Below are 17,808 nucleotides of genomic sequence, written 5' to 3'. Positions count from 1 at the left end.
AACATCGTTTTTTACAAAAACTATGATACTGTGTTCACCGTTCCAATGATTGTCAAGATTTATCAGAGCTTTTGCTCATTGCGATAGTGTTGAGCTCCAAAAGGTATTTCTAAGTAATGCATATAATATATATATATGCGTAGCAAAGAATCGCGTGTAAATAAATGCAAATACTTTAATTGTTAAAGTAATGTATAAAATTAAGTTACTAAAATATTTTCTCTAAAGCTCTCGTGATAATTGTCTGTTATTATTCCAATATTCTTATCAGCGCCTTCTTGATGTGAAATGGGAATAAAATTAAACAAGTAAATTGGAATATCTTCTGGCGGTTCAGATATTGTATATCAGAATAGTCTTGATTACAATAATACGATAGCCAACATATTGCAAAGTGCTTCATTTAATAACAGCATAGTCCAACTGATTTGAGAATGAAATATGTGGAAAATATACGTAATCCTACTCACATTTCCCCACGTTAAAAAAACGAAAATTATAGCGTTAAAGTTATGATACTTAAACTGTTATGTAAAATGAATTAATAGAAAATAAATTAAATTAAACTGATAAAAAGCGCGTTATAAAATTACGTTTCAAATCACTAACGCATCAGTGAAAGCGACCTCTGAATCCCATAGTAGTGACAAAGACATACACAGCTGTGGGATATGCAATAAACTGTTACTATCAGGTGGGTAGCTGCGTCAGCATGCGTAGGCTGCAAAGGAACAAGTAATAGGTTTATTCCATGCTGAAAAAAAGAAGAAAGAGAACACAACGTTTCGGCCGTGGAGCCTTCTTCAGGTGTGACCTGAAGAAGGCTCCACGGCCGAAACGTTGTGTTCTCTTTCTTCTTTTTTTCAGCATGGAATAAAACTGTTACTATCGCCTTGTAAACAGCTATTTCCAAAACATGTTATTGTTGGTCTTTTTCAAACGTTTTCTTTTGTAATTCTACTAAACTATTAAAAATACGATACCTCATACATTATGCAACAACCTCGGAACAGGAATGACAGATAAAATATAATTGGAATGCCCCACTAATTGCTAAATGTCTTCTGTAACGTGTTTGATTTATTTATTGACACTCACACGTGTATTCATGATAGTAATTAAAAGCAACACGTGGGTCGACAAAACAAGTTCATACGGTGAAAGTTTCCAAAACAGATGGTGAATAAACCTTTATAAAGTATTTAATAAAGGGCAAAGTATTTCACCGTATTTGGCAAATATACACCTATGTATCGGTGCGTGCCAAGTTGTAGAAATAATGACTCGTTGCTACCGTCAGATGCAGATCATGAGCCAAATCAGTCGGTTACCAGAATGCAGGATACAAAACATCGAAAATAATTAATGTATTAAAAATGTTAACAGATACAGACTGAACTGAACTTTTTTATTATTATTAAGACAGTTGTCACGTCTTTTTTTCTATTCGTTCCATAAATCCTGGAGTTGGGTTGTAAGATCTGGATCACAGAATTATTATACAATTAATTAATTCTAACAACAAGTACAACAAAAACCGAAAATTGAGAAAAGAGAATAATCGAGATACAAATGCCCCTGTAAATCACTTTTATTTTTTTAAAACTTCATTGCGTGCTTTATTCCTTCCAGGGAAATAAAATCTTGTTGTAAAAGTGTTAAAGTTTCAGAACCATGGCCAGTACCAAACAGACACAAAGCAGGTGTCCAGATGCAGCTCTTCAAACCCCATCACGCTTGGAACTCACTAAACAAAATCTGTTCTTTCTGATTTCCAAAAATGTGTCGAATTATAGAATCTTCATATACTTAAGTTTTTGAACTGTTCTCATTAATATGGTCATCATCATTGGGCATATCTTATCATGCGCACTAGCACATACTCTTTCTGAAGTCTTTAATAACGAAGGAATATGTGACCGTTATTTTGTTTTATCTATTCTTTACAGTTTAATTATTATAATTATTAAGAGATCATGTACCACCAATACTATTCCCTATTTAAAATTATGGGTTAGATTTTCCTCTGTACATAAAATCGCTGCTTAGGATCAACGTGGTGTTAAATCGTTCCATATTGCTTCTTGGATCGCCAAGACATCGTAAAACCATTGGCAGACAAAGTCTGCAACTTATACAGTCTTGGCAAGGCTACAAAGCCGTCAGTTAGGAATAGATGGAGAAGACAATATTAAGTTAACCTCATTATACATATATCTATCTAATCAAGTAATTAATCTTGAAGCCAGAAAACAAGGGTATGGGTATCGCTGTTGCGCCTTCGCAGGTTTTGTTAAGTGTTTCGTGAACGATCGTAGACTCGAATACTTCAACTCACAGGAAAAGGTGGAAAGTGTACATTTTACTATTGCGCAGAATTTTGTCTAGCGCAAAACGTCTAGAAACATTTTGAAACGTCGGTAATATTAGAAAAACTTAATACACTAAAATAATTTTATTGGTGAATATTTAGTAACAAAAGTGCTAAAACGTACAAAAAATGAGTTAAAAAATTACTATGTTTTAAGTGGGCCTGCTAAGAACGTTATGCTAAACCTTAAGTTGACACCTGTTTTCTTTCGTGTTCAACTAACGCTATTTTGCACAATTTCTTACAAATTGAAATCTTAGGAATTTCCTTTCCTGTAGTATTTTACGTATTTTTCATTTTGTTGCTGTGTTAGCTGTGATACTCTAGCCATAGTAGCAAAATCTATATGCTTCTACCATGAGATTGTATCAGGGAAAAAAAGGTTTGTTCCACCGGTTAAAAAGTCAACTTTCTCTCATCAAGTAACAATTGCGTTGATAAGCTATGGCATCATGCAACCTTTTCCAATAAATCCGGACCATTTTCTACCAATTTAAACAAGGTATAAACTGAGAAATGGAAAAGCGTCATTTATTATAGTGTTCCTAAAAAGGCAAGTCGTTAGATGACCGGAAAGGACATTTTTGGAAATGTTACAGCGTCTAAAAGGTAATATGATCATACCTTACGGGTACTTTTAGTAAACTTGACAAAGCGTAATACCTTGTCACGATAAATATTATCACCTCTCCAATCCTTCATTTAAATGTCATCGAGACAAACAACTTGAGCTGACTTCCCGTTCAGTCTGGCTTCCACGACCTCCGAGTGCCCTTTGGAAGATGTCAGGTCACGTTTCTCTGGGAGGACCGGCTAACGCGCATAACATTCAGCTCAAAGTCAGTTCTCAGTTTCCACTCTTAAACCGACAATACATAAACTTAGTGAAATTGTGATTTTCAGGAACTATTCATCGTTCGGCGCAGAAAGTAGGTCGTAATAACCAATTCCCTATTTGGTTACTGCAACCATCAGTAAGAGCAAAAGAAAGAGATGAACGAAAACAAACAGGATCATTTTATTGCTCAAAAGCAACTCGCTCTTCATTAACAGGTGCTATTTTTACTCTTTTTGGTTCATTGTCTCATTAAAGATAGTTTCCAAACTAACGAAACATCGTAAAGACCTTTACATTAGAACAGCGCTAACAATTACTTTTAAAAAACGATTCGTAGTTTAAGATCAGTTATTTGGAAGACAAATTACATCGTAAAACGTCCTTTTCCTCAGTTTTTTTTTAACTCTGTTCAAGGTTGGGATTATGTTTCAATAATTGTTGTTGATCCGAAAAATGAGCACATTTTAAAAGAGCATTGCTATGTCCCGTCGTCTGCGGCTTTTTTAATATACATATCTGGATTGAGTACCTGCAATTACCTTTTAAACATAACACCGCCACTTCATCATATGATCATGCACCAATTAAAACGTAATTTAAATTAGCTTTAATACGTATTAGAAGGGGGTCGCCTGTAAAACAATAGTATTCTTATGCAAGGATTTAGAGAATTGGACTCCCTGTCCTTGCGCGACTATGAATTGTTGCACAATATTTTTAAATGATTCTGAAGCATCATTCTGCCATCCTTTGCTTGATCACAATTTAGATCAACTTTAGATCAGGCTCAAATTTCCCTTCTGTGTTCTGAAAAGGAGCTGCAGTAGATTTGTGCACAGCACACTGTCGGTTTAAAATCTCAATTGGGTCGTTAATTAGGTTACACACCTGAGTGTAAATAACCCCTGAAGAATATCGGAGTGCTTATTTCACTTGTCATGCGTTACCCCCCAGATTAATTTATCTCATGCATTTAATATAAGAAAAAATCAGTGTAACTGCAGATACGGTACTTAGAGATTATGTAACGATTCTGATACCAAAAGACGAGCGCATCAAATGATAAAAAGAAACGATGTGTTCTGTTCCGAAATAATGAAATGCAAATATTAGCATCTTATTAACTTGCTTCTGATTTTTTTTTGCTACAGTCAATAGTCACTATTCTTTTACAGGGCGTAAAATGCATTCTTTTACCTATTGAGTAAGAGGTCCTTAATTTGAGTTTAGGGAAATAAACCCCATAGCGGCAAAGTAAAATAACATCTCCATTTAAGTTAAAATAATATCTTTGGCAACATTTCCAACCCTACATCTGTATTTTAACTTTTTATGGTAATAAAACTTTTGCTATGTGCGTATGCGGATGTTAGCTTGCACGCACAGATGGTCGTGCTCGAGAATCATTAATTTACTGTTAGTGTTCCGCGTGCACAGTAAACTGGATCCGTCAAATTACCTTTAATTCAGTCCCTTTAATTAGTATTATCGTGCCCCGGTCGTAAATAGCCCGATTTTTCAAGTTTCCATTTTAACATTGCTGGGCTCTCCCATAAACAACCTCCCTTCAGCTTTCAGTGTTACAAGTTCTATGGTTGTGTGAAGAACATTTGAAACCTTTAGGGCTTAAGGCTACTGGTCAGGTGTAAATGCAAACGCATACACGTTTTTTTAAAGTCCAATTAGTTTGCTGTAGACACGTTAAAACTTTAATATAGTTAAATTTATAGTTCAAGCATAAGTTAAAACGTTACTATAGTGTTCAAACTATAATATGATTTTGGCTTTGAATAAACTAGATAATTCTGTAGATCGGATTACAGTTGCTGTTAAAAGAGAGATGGAAAAAAGTTTCGGGAATTCAAAGTGCAATTTTTTTTTGTTAAAATGTTTAAACCACAAGGGTATTTTTTATAATGTCCTAGACGTCTGGTAGCTATACACAAATTATTTCTTCGTGTTGGTAGCTAAATTAAAATGTGTTTTTGTGACAGCCAGAGAATTGCGTTGCTTTCATTAATATTAATGAGCTATAAAGCGGTGTTATAGTTTAAAAAGTATCTTCTCAATTTCTAAGGATAAAACTGCTTCATTTCAAAAGACAGGCATTTATGTAGTTACAGTAGTTTGAAGAAGTTTGTTTCCTAGTATTTGTGTTCAAACTAAGTACTCTTGTAAAAATAAGAAAAAAACTACGATAAAATAATACAGCTGCAGACTTTACGACTTATACTCAGCAGAGCAATCATTTTTGTATAGTATTTTTTCAGACTTGGTATCAAATCTCAAAAAAAGTTTTGGTAATTTTTAGTTTTTATTGGAAAACTTGTCGAACTGCACAAACGTTCTGCTTCGAGTAACGACAACACGTTTTTATACTACGTTACGTATGATCACTTAACCTCTCACCTGAAATACATCTATTTTGGGGAAGGAACCGTGCATGGTGACCTGCAGTTCCATCATTTTGTGTATCAAAAATACTGAGGAGACAACAGGTCGTGTTTGTACAGGGACACAACTTCACGATAACACAGCAGCGTTTTATTGGATAACACTCTTTTTGCCATTTCTTTACGTTGTATATGTTGTATTTTGTTTTAAACACAAAAATATGCATGCACCTTTGAACGGAAAAATTTACTTCTTTTTAGCGTAGGGTTCCTTCCAGCTAAAAGTGAACTACATGGTGTGAATTTTTAGACGGCACAAAGATAAAACCCCACTGGCTGGTAGGTTTACGCCTGTTCAATTTATTTTGGTCGAGCCTTAAATTTCAGGCACTCGAACTGCGGTGATCATAGCGGCGCGAACCTTGTAAACTACACCAATAGTCAAAGTCCGTGGAGTACAGGTTATTTTCCAAGTAATTTCTGAAAATAAGTAGGTTGGCTGGTCATGTGAATGCTTAAAGATGTGGTCAGTGTGCATTCCTACAATTGATCATCGCAGAGCTGCAGGACCCCAGCTCTTAAAGTTTGCTGCCCTTTTCTTATTTATGAAGGCTGACAGACTGGGAAAAGCCCAGCTTTTCCAACTATGGAGAACGTGTTATAGTTCCACGGCCCCTTATCGCATCTCACACAGAGACAGCACGTTATTTAACTGTTTCATGCGCTAAATATCAACTTTATCATTGAAAGATGATATTTTAAGAATTTCCAAAGCATTCGCGAAAGAGGACCTTTTACTGTGGATAACTTTGCATTGACGTGAAATTTGCACGAGCTGCGATTCTGCAGGTTTTTTTTTTTTTTGGTGGTGGTGGGGGACAGAGATTGTTTTGTGTGCCTTAAAAACAGTGCACATACTGTCATCAGCACCTAAAACAGGAAAGACGTACACGTTTATCCTTTTAAACATTGTATTTAAAAAAAAACCATAAAGAATAAGACAGATGCGCATTTGTTCACATTTCACGGTAAAGTAACATCTTCTTCGAGAAACTGTTCAGATAGATGCCAAACATGATCTAAACGACATCACTCAGCCCCCCAACAGTAATTCAGTCTCCATTTCTAGTGTCACTTATTAGAATGGTAAGAGTCCATTTGACGCAATATGAATGTGCCTTTGGCAGCTTTTCTCACCGTCAGAATCCTAACGGTGTGTGTAGCGACCGCACATAACCATCAAGACTCAACACCTTCGCCGCGATATCTGCACTGTTTCAGTAAACACACGACAAAGTGTGATGGAAGAAGGGTCTGCTGGCTGTGTGCGCAAGGTCTGTAGCCCGCAGTGATAACCAGAAGAGACACACGCCCACGGTTTTATAAGCTGGTGGGTCTCTCCGTTTCTCCAGTGTGCTGAAGCCAGTGGACGCCTTGTTTATCGAGGGAAAACATGATAAGAAAATCCGCAGAGGAGATGCTGCCTTTAAAAGGATTGATACCCTGCTTCTCAAGTGATTGCGGCTTTGGCATTAACAGACAGAGAGTCGCTTCTGTGTTTCAATAGAAACACACGTGTGCGCTCATACAGTATGGGTGTTCAGGCGAGTGCTGGACAAATGTAGCCCACACGCTATTTCGTACAATCGTTTAAGAGTGTAATCAGTCGCTACGAAAGTATTTATTTTATCTGGAGAACGAGGCGGGTTTGGGGGTTTTGTAAACCCTGTGTAAAGTTGCCTAGATATTAGGTTTTAAACATAAGGAACGGCACACATATTTGTTGAAATTACTCAATCTTGCTGGAGAAAGCCTGGAGTGGACTCCTGGCTGCGTTCGACTAGAACGCCTTTCACCAAGGCAGTATTTGCAAGTCTATCTGTCCCCCAACTTTGACATTAAAGCGGGATGCTACGCGCTTGCGATCCGCTCGCGTAGCTTATTTTACGCAACTGCTGGTCAGCACTGGTTGAGCCGCCGAAGCGCAACTTCGAATTGCGCAATAACGCAAAGACGGTTTCTTCTTTGTCAGAAGTATGGCACTTTATGATAAAGGTTAATGAAGAAATTATACAACTGTTACGTAGTTTATTAAATACAATACTCGCCCTGAGCACCACCGTAGTTTAAAATGGTATCCCAGACATCTTGACCATATTCTTCTAGTAATGCAAAGACTTTCTGAGATTGTACTGCACTTTGAACTTCTCAACTTAAAAACTAAAGTACATATTAAGTTTACGTTTTTGAAATCACTTTTTAATTAAACTCCACTGCAAACCTGAGATGTGATTTGATACCCTTTCAAGTATCCTACAACTTTTGTTGGGACCATTGGGACGGTATAATGAATAAAATAATCTATATTGCATTCTATAACTAATTTGAGGAGTTTTATGCTTCAGTTATCGCGTATAGACATGTAAAATAGACTTGAAACATACAAGAGCAGGACGCAGGACCTCGATAACTGCTAAGCCACTGATGCCTGATGCAGATTGTAACACCGGGTTTAGCGTTAGAACACTGTTTGAGCAGAGCAGCCTTTAAATTCCACCCAATTTAAGATTAGACATAATCATCTTAACTGCGTAATGGGAACACCAATCCCGCTAAAAATCAGAACGGATGAAACGCACAGCGTCTTCCTTACAAAACTGAAATTAAAGTTCTCAGTCACATTCCCAAAAAATGACACGTTGCTTGTGCATATTATACGTGGATTCATTCATGCAAAAGATTTTGCGTTTGACTACACTTTAACAGTCCGATTAAGCCATAAACCCAAGCTCTTAGAATAATAAATGGAAAGCATTTTCAAATCTTACTGTATCTCTCTCCTTTTTTGTCTAGGTTAGCACATCTAAAACATAAACGTCTTGTTCCAGTAATAATTAGATTGTTCTTTTTAGTACAGTAATACAACATAATTTCGCAAGCACATGATGAAGAAACAAAACAACAATACATAAACTAAGATGTGACGAAACCCGAGAAGTTATCCCACTAAAGCATTTTAAAATATTTTTTGTTTATTAAGTATGTGAAATATTTAAAAAATAAACTTATACGAAAGAAAAACCTCCCCCCTCTTATAAAGTCTGTAATTTGTTTGTAGAGGGTCGAGTTTTAGTGATAGTTCAGAAACGAAGTTTTAACCTCGCATTGAAAATGTCCTTTTTGAACATTTAAACGAAACTGCTGTAAATCTCTTTGGAGACTTTCTAATTTAAGTGTACGTGTAGTTCGTTCAATGTAAGCTAAATTGGGAGAGGATAATAGCACAACGTTAAACTCAAAACAGAAAATAATACTGCCATTTACGTCTAAAGATTAGAATACGTTTGCGCGCTTCTAAAAACTGCAAGAATATATTTGTCCAAATTCTTGAAAATCTAACAGAATCTATCACTGGTAAAAAATACATTATCTGTTAAACAATGAAATCTTGTCGTACACATTATTGCTGCTATGGTGCTGAAAAAAAACGTCAGAAAAATAATACGTGGCCTTGATAATTCTATTTTCTTCCACAAAATGTCCGTTTCTTCAGATACGTCACTCGAGCTTTATAGTTAACAAACATGGCTAACATTCTCCACGAGAATACCAAATCTGAACACAATTAAACATGCAATAACATGTGAAATCATGTAATCTTGCGCCGCAATACCGGTATTTGGGCAGGAACTATTTTCCTCCGAAAAAAAACCCCGCAGTTAACATTTTCGCAGCCTGGAAACATAATTGCTTGTTCTATTTTAAACCCGGGAAATGCATGTCTCGTCGTCCAAAATATCACAAGCCCAACTGTCACATTTAATTTCTGTGAAATACCTGTTGCCGACTGAGAGTTTAAGAGGAATGTTTCTGAGCAAAGGATCGTGTTTAATAAACTGCGGGCATCGTCCAGCTCACCCCCTGGGTTTCCGGGCAGTACCCCTATTAGTGGCTTAAAAACTCCGAGTCTGAGGTCCTTAATGTGTCCCCAGTCACCCGGTGTAAAGCACAGCTCTCATTATAATTTGGCTAATAGGAACTCAAACGCTTTGTAATGTGCCACTAGTGCACTGGTGCATTTCAGGAAATGGATAGAGAATCTATAAGGAGGCATTAGAAATAATTGTTCCTTTGTTAAAGACGATGATGATAAGCATGTTGCTACTACTGCAACTACAGTACTACTACTAATAATTTAATAATAACATTTATTAAATAAATAATTTCTTCCGTGACGAAACATTGCATGTTCTCCTCTTGATTGCGGGTTTTTTGTCCTCCGGGTGCTCCAATTTCCCAGGTTACTTCGTTCCCGGCGGACAGCCCGGGTAGAAATCCGGCCTAGCGCACTGTTTCCTCTCATCACTTAACTCTTACATCTCGCCCTCTTCCTTTACCACGAATAAGCATCTATCTTTTTATGAATGGACTTGTTTCAGGGCGTCTCAAGTGTACAGTCCTCCGTAGCTGTTTAATAAATCACTGTGTCAGTGAACTTTTTGTCAAAACGTCTGTGCTGTATGTCGTGATAATGCCAGAGTAGAAGGTTCATTCCAAAAGTTTCCAAAATCACTACTTTGAAGATCTCTAATTTGCATGAGGCAATCGTTTCATAACACTGACACACGCTGCACACATGGTGAGGTCTTCAGCTGTATGATTACTGAACTGGCAGTTCTGCTGTATGCATTGAATTGATCATATATATTCCATAAAGTGGTCAGCTAATCATATTATAGTTTCTCCACCTTATGGTTGGTCAAATTCTTTACAGATAATGGCTCTCAGTCCTGGGCTGGACAGAGCCTTGTGTCTGCTGGATGCCATTCCCACAGAACCCTTATTCGCTGGTGCTGACTGGTGTCTGGAACAGACCTGCTTGCAGGTTTAGATTCATTTCCAGAGTCAGTCCTTAGTTTAAAAAATATCCTCGCTACAAGATATTTCCAACAACTGTTTCACACCAAATATTTTGCAGTCTTTCTCAGCCTCCTGCTTAGTAATATGCTAACATACTTCGTACTAAAAAGCTCTTAAAGGGTGATCCGGTTGATGAACACCCCCACTATGAACCAGTTTTAAAGTGCACACATTGTTTCTTTTCTTTGGTTGAATTATACAGTTGCAATGAACTGTATAATTACAGTTAACAACAACGATTGAATGGCTGGATGACAACCTGCTGAACTGGCTGGGAAGTGCAGCAGGTATCAGCTTCACCATTCAAATCGACCACTCCACACCCAGATCAGGCACATTCTGGACTGATAACAAGCAGATCGGGTGATACTGAACAGCTCTTAAAGGGTGATTCCAAAATTAACAAAATTTTTCCTTCTGCATAAGTCCGATTTGTCACATTTCAGCTAACACACCTTAATGAGGGATGTTCTGAAACTCAGGAATACACAACGAGTTTGGTTTAAGCAAAGATCAGACCCCGTAGTCCTCTAAGAGCAGGCTTCAGCACCTCTGCAGTAAACTCCTACAGACATGCATGTAAAGAGTAAGTAGAGACTGATGACACAGAGCCTCTGATCTCTACACAGGGATGAACGTGTTTGCAGTTAGTGCTCAGGTACTTAGGTATTGACTTACTGCACAGACTCATTATGAAAAGATCATAATGTGAACTGAATATTTTCTTTTACAGTAGGTTCTTGCATGTCTATGGGAGAAGTAGAGACACTTCCCCCAAGTACCCCCAACTTGGGGGAACCTACTTTTATACTTTATATACTAACAGAGTTTAAAGTTGTGTTTTTGTTTAAAGTTTGATTGACTTGAGACAGTGGTGTGTTTTTGGAACCTCACCTATTTGATATGGTTCACATGGTCTCTCATTCGTAAGCTTTCTTCATTTCAAAGGTGGAGCTGCACATTCCAGTTATGCTTCCTCTGTAATATTTAATATATTAATAATGCATAATGAAGTGTGAAAAAACAGTTAGGAACTACTTACATCTAATGAATAATTGTGTTCATAACAATAAAACTTTGCCACATACTGTATATAAATACTTTATTAATACAATCTTCATTATTAATATCGTTTGTTGTGTCCTAAAAACATTGCAACCTATAACTTGTGTTACAAATTGCCTGCTCACCCTTTTTGCAGGTATGCTTTTATAAATGACGATATTTTAAAGGTATTAATATGGGTACTTGTGAGACTATGACACAACCAGGAATTTTTTAGATCACTTGAGCTGGAGTGATAGCAATTGCATGCTCATTGGCAGCCAGTGCTCCTTACAGGAAAATCCAGACTCTGCTGCATTTACACTGACAAATGTGTGGGGCTGAAAGAGACAATACCTTGGCAGCTGAAAGCATATGAGAGAATATATGGAGAATGATATGTCATAAGAGGTTGAAATCATCATACGGTGAAATCTCTTCTTATTCTGGAATTAGTCATGGAGATGAGATATAGCTGATGCTATTAGGCAAACATTTTAGTTGACGTGAATGCCTGGTTATTGTCAATTATAGATTATCCCTGAATATTAAGCAAGCAGGTTGGGAGGCAAGGTGGCACTGTGGTCAGCATTACTGTCTTGTAGCACTGGGGCTCTGGGTTCAAATCCAGACCTGTGGTGTGATCTGTGTGCAGTTTGAATGTTCTCCCTGTATTTGTATGGATTTCCTCTCTCTGGGACCCTGGTTTTCTCCCACAGTTCAAAAACATACTGGTAGGTTAAATGTTCAATGGCTCCTGGTAAAAGTGCCCTTAGGTGTGTGCGTGTTTGTGAGTGTTGGACTGGTGTCCTGTCCAGGGTGTTCCCCGCCTTGGCAGGACAGGTTCTCCCACAACCCTAAAAGGGAATAAGCAGTTAGAAAATCATTTAACAAAGTGAAAGAAAAGATGGACTAACAATTTAGATTAAGAAAAAGTAGCAGAAAGGAACATCAACCCAGGATTCTGCAGTAACTGTAGGACTGTCTTCTGAAAACAGATGCAGATCCTACGAATAATGCACTGCAGCTGATTAATGGGGTGAGCAAGGGCTGTCATAGTATTGCTTTAGAGTACATAGTTATACATAGTAGTGACTGTGAATAAATACAGAATTATTTTACCTGGTCTAACAAAGCTCTTTATGGGGAGAGCAGTAGTTCCAAGAATAAAATAAATAACTTTAATTGGATGTTGAAATGGTGAACTAGCACAATAATTCTTATTTCAAGAACATGCTCATTGTATGTTTCCCTCCTGTGCTTATAATTTCACATGAGGTTAAAGCAACCAATCCAGCCTGACGTCTAACTCCAATCCCTCTTCTTGTTCCAGACCTGGGGATAAACTGATGACCCACTATCCTGAAGTTGAACCAGAATGGTTTCAACGTTCTCACTCAGCCCCGTCTTACGGATGTTCCACTAGATACTCGGGTGCACTGCGCTGATTAGGTATCACAGCGGCACACTACTGCGCATTCAGCGGCATTGTGCAACACCTTGGCCCTCACTCAGGAATCGCCAGCCGCTCTGCTCTGAGCTCAGGGACTGTAGGGCAAGGTCGACACATCTCTGGTAACAATCACCTCACACAAGGGGCTCACATTCCTGCATCCCCTTGCCTGCTATTAGCCAGTTCTGTCAGACAGTCACACTCCTTGTGGTCTGTGGGAACAGAGAGCTGAAGGTCATAGTAATCAATGGAACTTTCCCTCCCACTCCGGAGAAGGGTTCCTAATGGCTAAGGCACATGTGATTAAAATAGGAAGTGTGAAATACAAGCCCTTCCAATCTGTTCCAGGCCAGATCTTGGGCACATCCAGCTCTTTTATGATCTAATTGAAGTAAGTTAATTGAAGCCTCAGTAAACCTTCCTAATGATAGCATGTCTGATGAATTGATCTTGTTCAGATTCCTAGAAGACCAGCAGATATGCTGGTCAGGAACCAGAAGAGGATCGAGGAGGATAAGGATTTAAGGAACAGGCAACCGGGTGTTTGTGATTATGCTTCTGTGTCCAATAATAATTTAAGCTAGGGTCCTCAAACACAGTTTTCTTCTCCTTTTGAGCTACAGATTCCAAACACCTGGTGGTTTCCACTGCATTGATGCAAGCCATCTCGAGCTCATTAAATGACGAGCCTTAAAATCCCTGGGCTCCAGAAGGCTACAGTCTAAGCCGAAGATGATTCTTCTCTGTGGACAAAAAGACAAAGATGGCCCTTGGTTGCTGTCTAGTGGGTATATTCAAGAAGCCTTTGGCTAACCTTAAACAATCCAATCAAGCTGCAGGTTTAGAAATTGCTGCGCTTATTTTTTCAAACACAATGTAGTTTGTGGATCCAAACCTTTGCATATATCCAGATCCAGACCTGGGGTTAATTCAGTCCAGTGAAGGAACAACTAGGTGAGTAAGAGCTAAGGTAGCAATAAGTGTCCTTGGATCAGTGCTGGATAGTCTACAAAAAGGAATTCCTCTATTCTACTGAAATAGAAGGACCTCATTACTCAGACACTTCAATCTGTGGGGCTTTTTACACTACCAGATGTTCATCCATTAGTGCCACATCATTACAAAAAGATGGAAAGTAGGATCCATATATCGAGTCTTACTGTAAGTTATGCTTTCTATGTTAATGGATGTTTGGCTGAGCTGTAAACCGCAGTAGTAAATCTGTGATTCATCTCAAAGTTTGGAATCAGATGGATATACATATTTTTATGGAACTCAGTTTTCCACACAGCCTCCCCTTCTTACTTCAAACTCTGAAAACACTGTAAATGTTATAATTTGGGCTCCTGTTTAAATGTTTGGCTTTCTTCATTGAAATTAATTTAAGACAAGGCTTTTTGGTTTATTAGAGCTAATGAGAACCCGTATATTTGAGGATCAGTATGTGAGAGCATGCTTTTCTTTCTAATGCCTGCCTTGAATATTTGCAGACGCCTCTTTACATTGAATTACCATTCATCTCTGACTCTGGATTTTATCTTAAACATCTGTTTTTAACTGCTGTTCATTTAACTATGCACACATAAAAGCTAAATATGTATTACAGTATATGATGTGTTCACTCATTTAAGCTAGGTGTATTTGAACATATTTAGCTATCTACAAACGACTGTACCATTGTCAAAATCAGAAATTGCTTGAACACTCTTGAATATGAAAAGATACAAAGATTGAAAACAAATATAGCTTTGTATTCACTGTGGATTGTATTCAATGTTTCGTCCTTTAACTGTTAAGATCACAGGTTTTACTGCCAACCGCAACTTACGTTTCATAGAAACTGTTAACAATCTTCCAGGCATTTCCTCAGATTTCCCAGTCCAAATGTATGTCAAATGTATCTTCCAGTAAAATGGATAACACTTCTTTTTGCTCGTTCCCAAGCTACATGTTTGATATTACAGACTGCACACCTAAAGTGACATACTCCATTCGCCATTCACTGCTTGTTCGTACTCCTGATACATAGCTGTCTGTGCCACTGTAGGAGTATGTTGTTTGAATATTTTTGCTCTTTGAAAAATTCCATGGAGAGATGAAAACTTGCTCAGTTCTCTTAATTGTTTAAAACTAAAGATCTCTTCCTCTACATTAACTCTCATCAGATTTGACACATAGCTTTATTTTAGATCTTATGGAGCCATTCAGGAATGCTAGAACACAATATAGTACCATTGACCTAATGTATCTTGTCCAATCTTTCCTTTTTAAACAAGCAAGCCAATGTAGCATACTGTATATAGACATTCCTACAAATTAAGGCATCCTTTTTCTATATTGTATTGACAGCACATACCTATGCATGAAAATACATATGTAGAGTTTTTAAATTCAATCCTGTCTGCCCATCCATGGTCTGAGCCAAACACAACCTTGTAATGGGATGTTTTCAGTCTCTTGAATTTTCAAATGTAAATTCCAGCTGTGAACAGCCAAGTACATGCATATTATGTCAGGCATATCAAGGTTTGTTCCTACACATTTATTCTTAAGCGGAAGGATTGTGTTAGAATGGGTTATGTTTCCATGGACATTTTCTAGACAAACAAGTACCAGATTCCCAGTCAGTGTCAATGGCCTGTGTTTAGATATAAGTGCAACTTCAAGACTTGTCCATATGGAAAATCCTCATTGTAGAAACACTGAAAAACATCAAATTAATGCAAATCCAGGTTTACTACCTTTGGAAATGAAGGCAACATGTTCTGTGGAAGCACAGCTCTGGCTTAGAGCCCTGCCTTGGGAACTGATCTCCAGTGTTAGGTGACAAAACGTGTTATCTCTGTCAGAAATAAAATCATATAAACTGCAGACGCTTCTTGTCTGGTGGCTTCCTTAAGACGTTAATTTAGACAGCAAGTATGCTAAAATTTCCCCCTGAGAAGAAAGAATAAGTAAAAAAGGAGTCTTTGCCTGTTCATTAGTATCCGTTGCATCATTTATTAGTGCATGTGAATGACTGGTGGCTCCTGCCCCAGATGATGCAGTAGTGTGCGATATTACGGTTATGGACTGTACGAGTGTGCTTTTGATCCCCCGTCCTGCCCTGTCTCTCCCCGCTGCAGGTCTGCTGCTGTCCGCTGGTCCTCCTTGGTGGGGCTGGATTTATACCCGTCTTGGGGGGTCTCTCGCCGCCTCTCTGCCTTGGAGGTCTGTGTGCCATCGGGGCTCACCTCCCCTCGGGGTCAGCTGGAGACTGCCAGGGTCACACATTTCTGATCTCCAAACCTCAATTTATAGCTGAAGGTTATGACTTTCAAGATTCTCATGGTTTCCTGTTAAATCGAGCTGAGTGTTGTTGAAGGCTATGTGGGGCTTTTTTTTTTTGTTTCTTCTCTATTTTCTTTTTACAGTAAACCTGCCTTTGATTTTTATTTTTCAGTTCTTTTTTTATCAAGGTAGACCTATAGCTTTGTACATCAGCTGATTACACGTCCTTTAGGAATGAAACAGTGTGTTCCATAGATCCTTTAAAGCAGTTTGTTTGCTTTGCTTTGCTCTTGTTCTCAGCTAATTGGATATTAAACTCATCAATACAGTGACACAAACTGTTCCCCTACAAATAAGTTTAGTGTTTTCTACTGAATTTTTTCTGTGACTCTTAAAGTGTTCGTGTAAGATTTCAAATGCTGGAGCTACAAAAGCAGTAGTCTTCAAGTTTATCACAAGACAGTAATAATCTTTAAAAATGTTCCAGTCGAATGGGGCAATGACTGGATTGTTACTTTCAATCCCAGCTGCTTAACCTTTCCTGTTTTTAGAGACTAACTGTAGTGCAGGAACTCCATATGGGAATTACCTCCCCTTCCTTACGTTTGCATAAAAAAAAACAGCTGAAAATGTAAACTCCTAAAGTTGGACTGCCACGGTTTCTAATTCAACACAATGGCAGCAACAAATGTATTTTCACACCAGGGTTACAAATTCTTCAGCAGGGAGGACTTTTCTTTCAAAAGGAGAATTACTCTTTAATGTGTGAATGAGGTGTGTTTTATACAAATACAGAGTACAGAGGTTAAGCTTTAAGCTTTTTACACTTCATATACAAATACTCTAAGGGGAGACACTGTTGGTTTGTTAAATGTATGACTAATTAAGAATATCTCACTGTTTCTAGTTACATCAGATTTTCTCCTACCTCTGTGTACCTCCATTTTTATTCTTGTGTTATTTGCAATGTTGTAATCTCTTTTCACTTGTTATTGTACAAATAAAAATCATTGAGCATCTTGTTACACTTCAGTCTGAGATATTTCTAAGACAATGCTCTTTGAATGATAATGGGAGGTTATGTTATTTGATCCACGAAAGAAGGACTTGCATTGTTAACAAGAAACAAATACGATGGGGAAATTGGAACTGTCCATGTGACAAAATTGCCATTTTGAAAATTACTGGTTTTGCATTTGAAAAACATGCATTTGAAAAACATGTCAATCAGAAGTGCCATTCTAAAAGAACAACTTTCAACTACAGTCCACACTGCTACACATTGCAGATGGAGTTTCTCATATAGGCAGTGAAATAAATTAGGCTACTTCAAACTGAATCATAGATGATTTCAAACTTAAAAATGCTACAGGTTCTTGGACTTATTGTGTTAACTTGTGAAGAAAGAAAACTATAATCATGACAAAATTGAGCAAAGAAAACAATTTATTGCATCTGAATATGTACTCAGTCAACAGGTAATAACCTGTTTTGTGTTATTAGTGAATCTGTTTCAATA

The 17,808-nt window shown here is 37.7% G+C and overlaps 1 long non-coding RNA gene across 3 annotated transcripts in view; it reads left to right on the top strand.

Annotated features, from left to right (window-relative positions):
- Window positions 1-17,311, top strand: part of LOC107079745 (uncharacterized) — a 28,496-nt gene extending 11,185 nt beyond the window's left edge. Inside the window, exons 2-4 of one of the 3 annotated variants that reach the window (XR_001480656.2) lie at window positions 12,900-13,141; window positions 13,643-13,803; window positions 16,145-17,311. This is a non-coding gene — a long non-coding RNA (uncharacterized lncRNA). Of the gene's footprint in view, window positions 1-12,899; window positions 13,142-13,636; window positions 13,804-16,144 lie in introns of all 3 variants that reach the window. The other 2 variants (XR_001480655.2, XR_001480657.2) reach the window with 2 other exon arrangements.
- Window positions 17,312-17,808: the final 497 nt, after the last annotated feature.

The sequence above is a fragment of the Lepisosteus oculatus genome, chromosome 22 (assembly GCF_040954835.1).
Source record: "Lepisosteus oculatus isolate fLepOcu1 chromosome 22, fLepOcu1.hap2, whole genome shotgun sequence".
In the NCBI taxonomy this organism is placed as follows: Eukaryota; Metazoa; Chordata; class Actinopteri; order Semionotiformes; family Lepisosteidae; genus Lepisosteus; species Lepisosteus oculatus.
The sequence above is the reverse complement of the archived record's forward strand: the minus strand, read 5'-3'. Positions and strand labels throughout refer to the sequence as shown.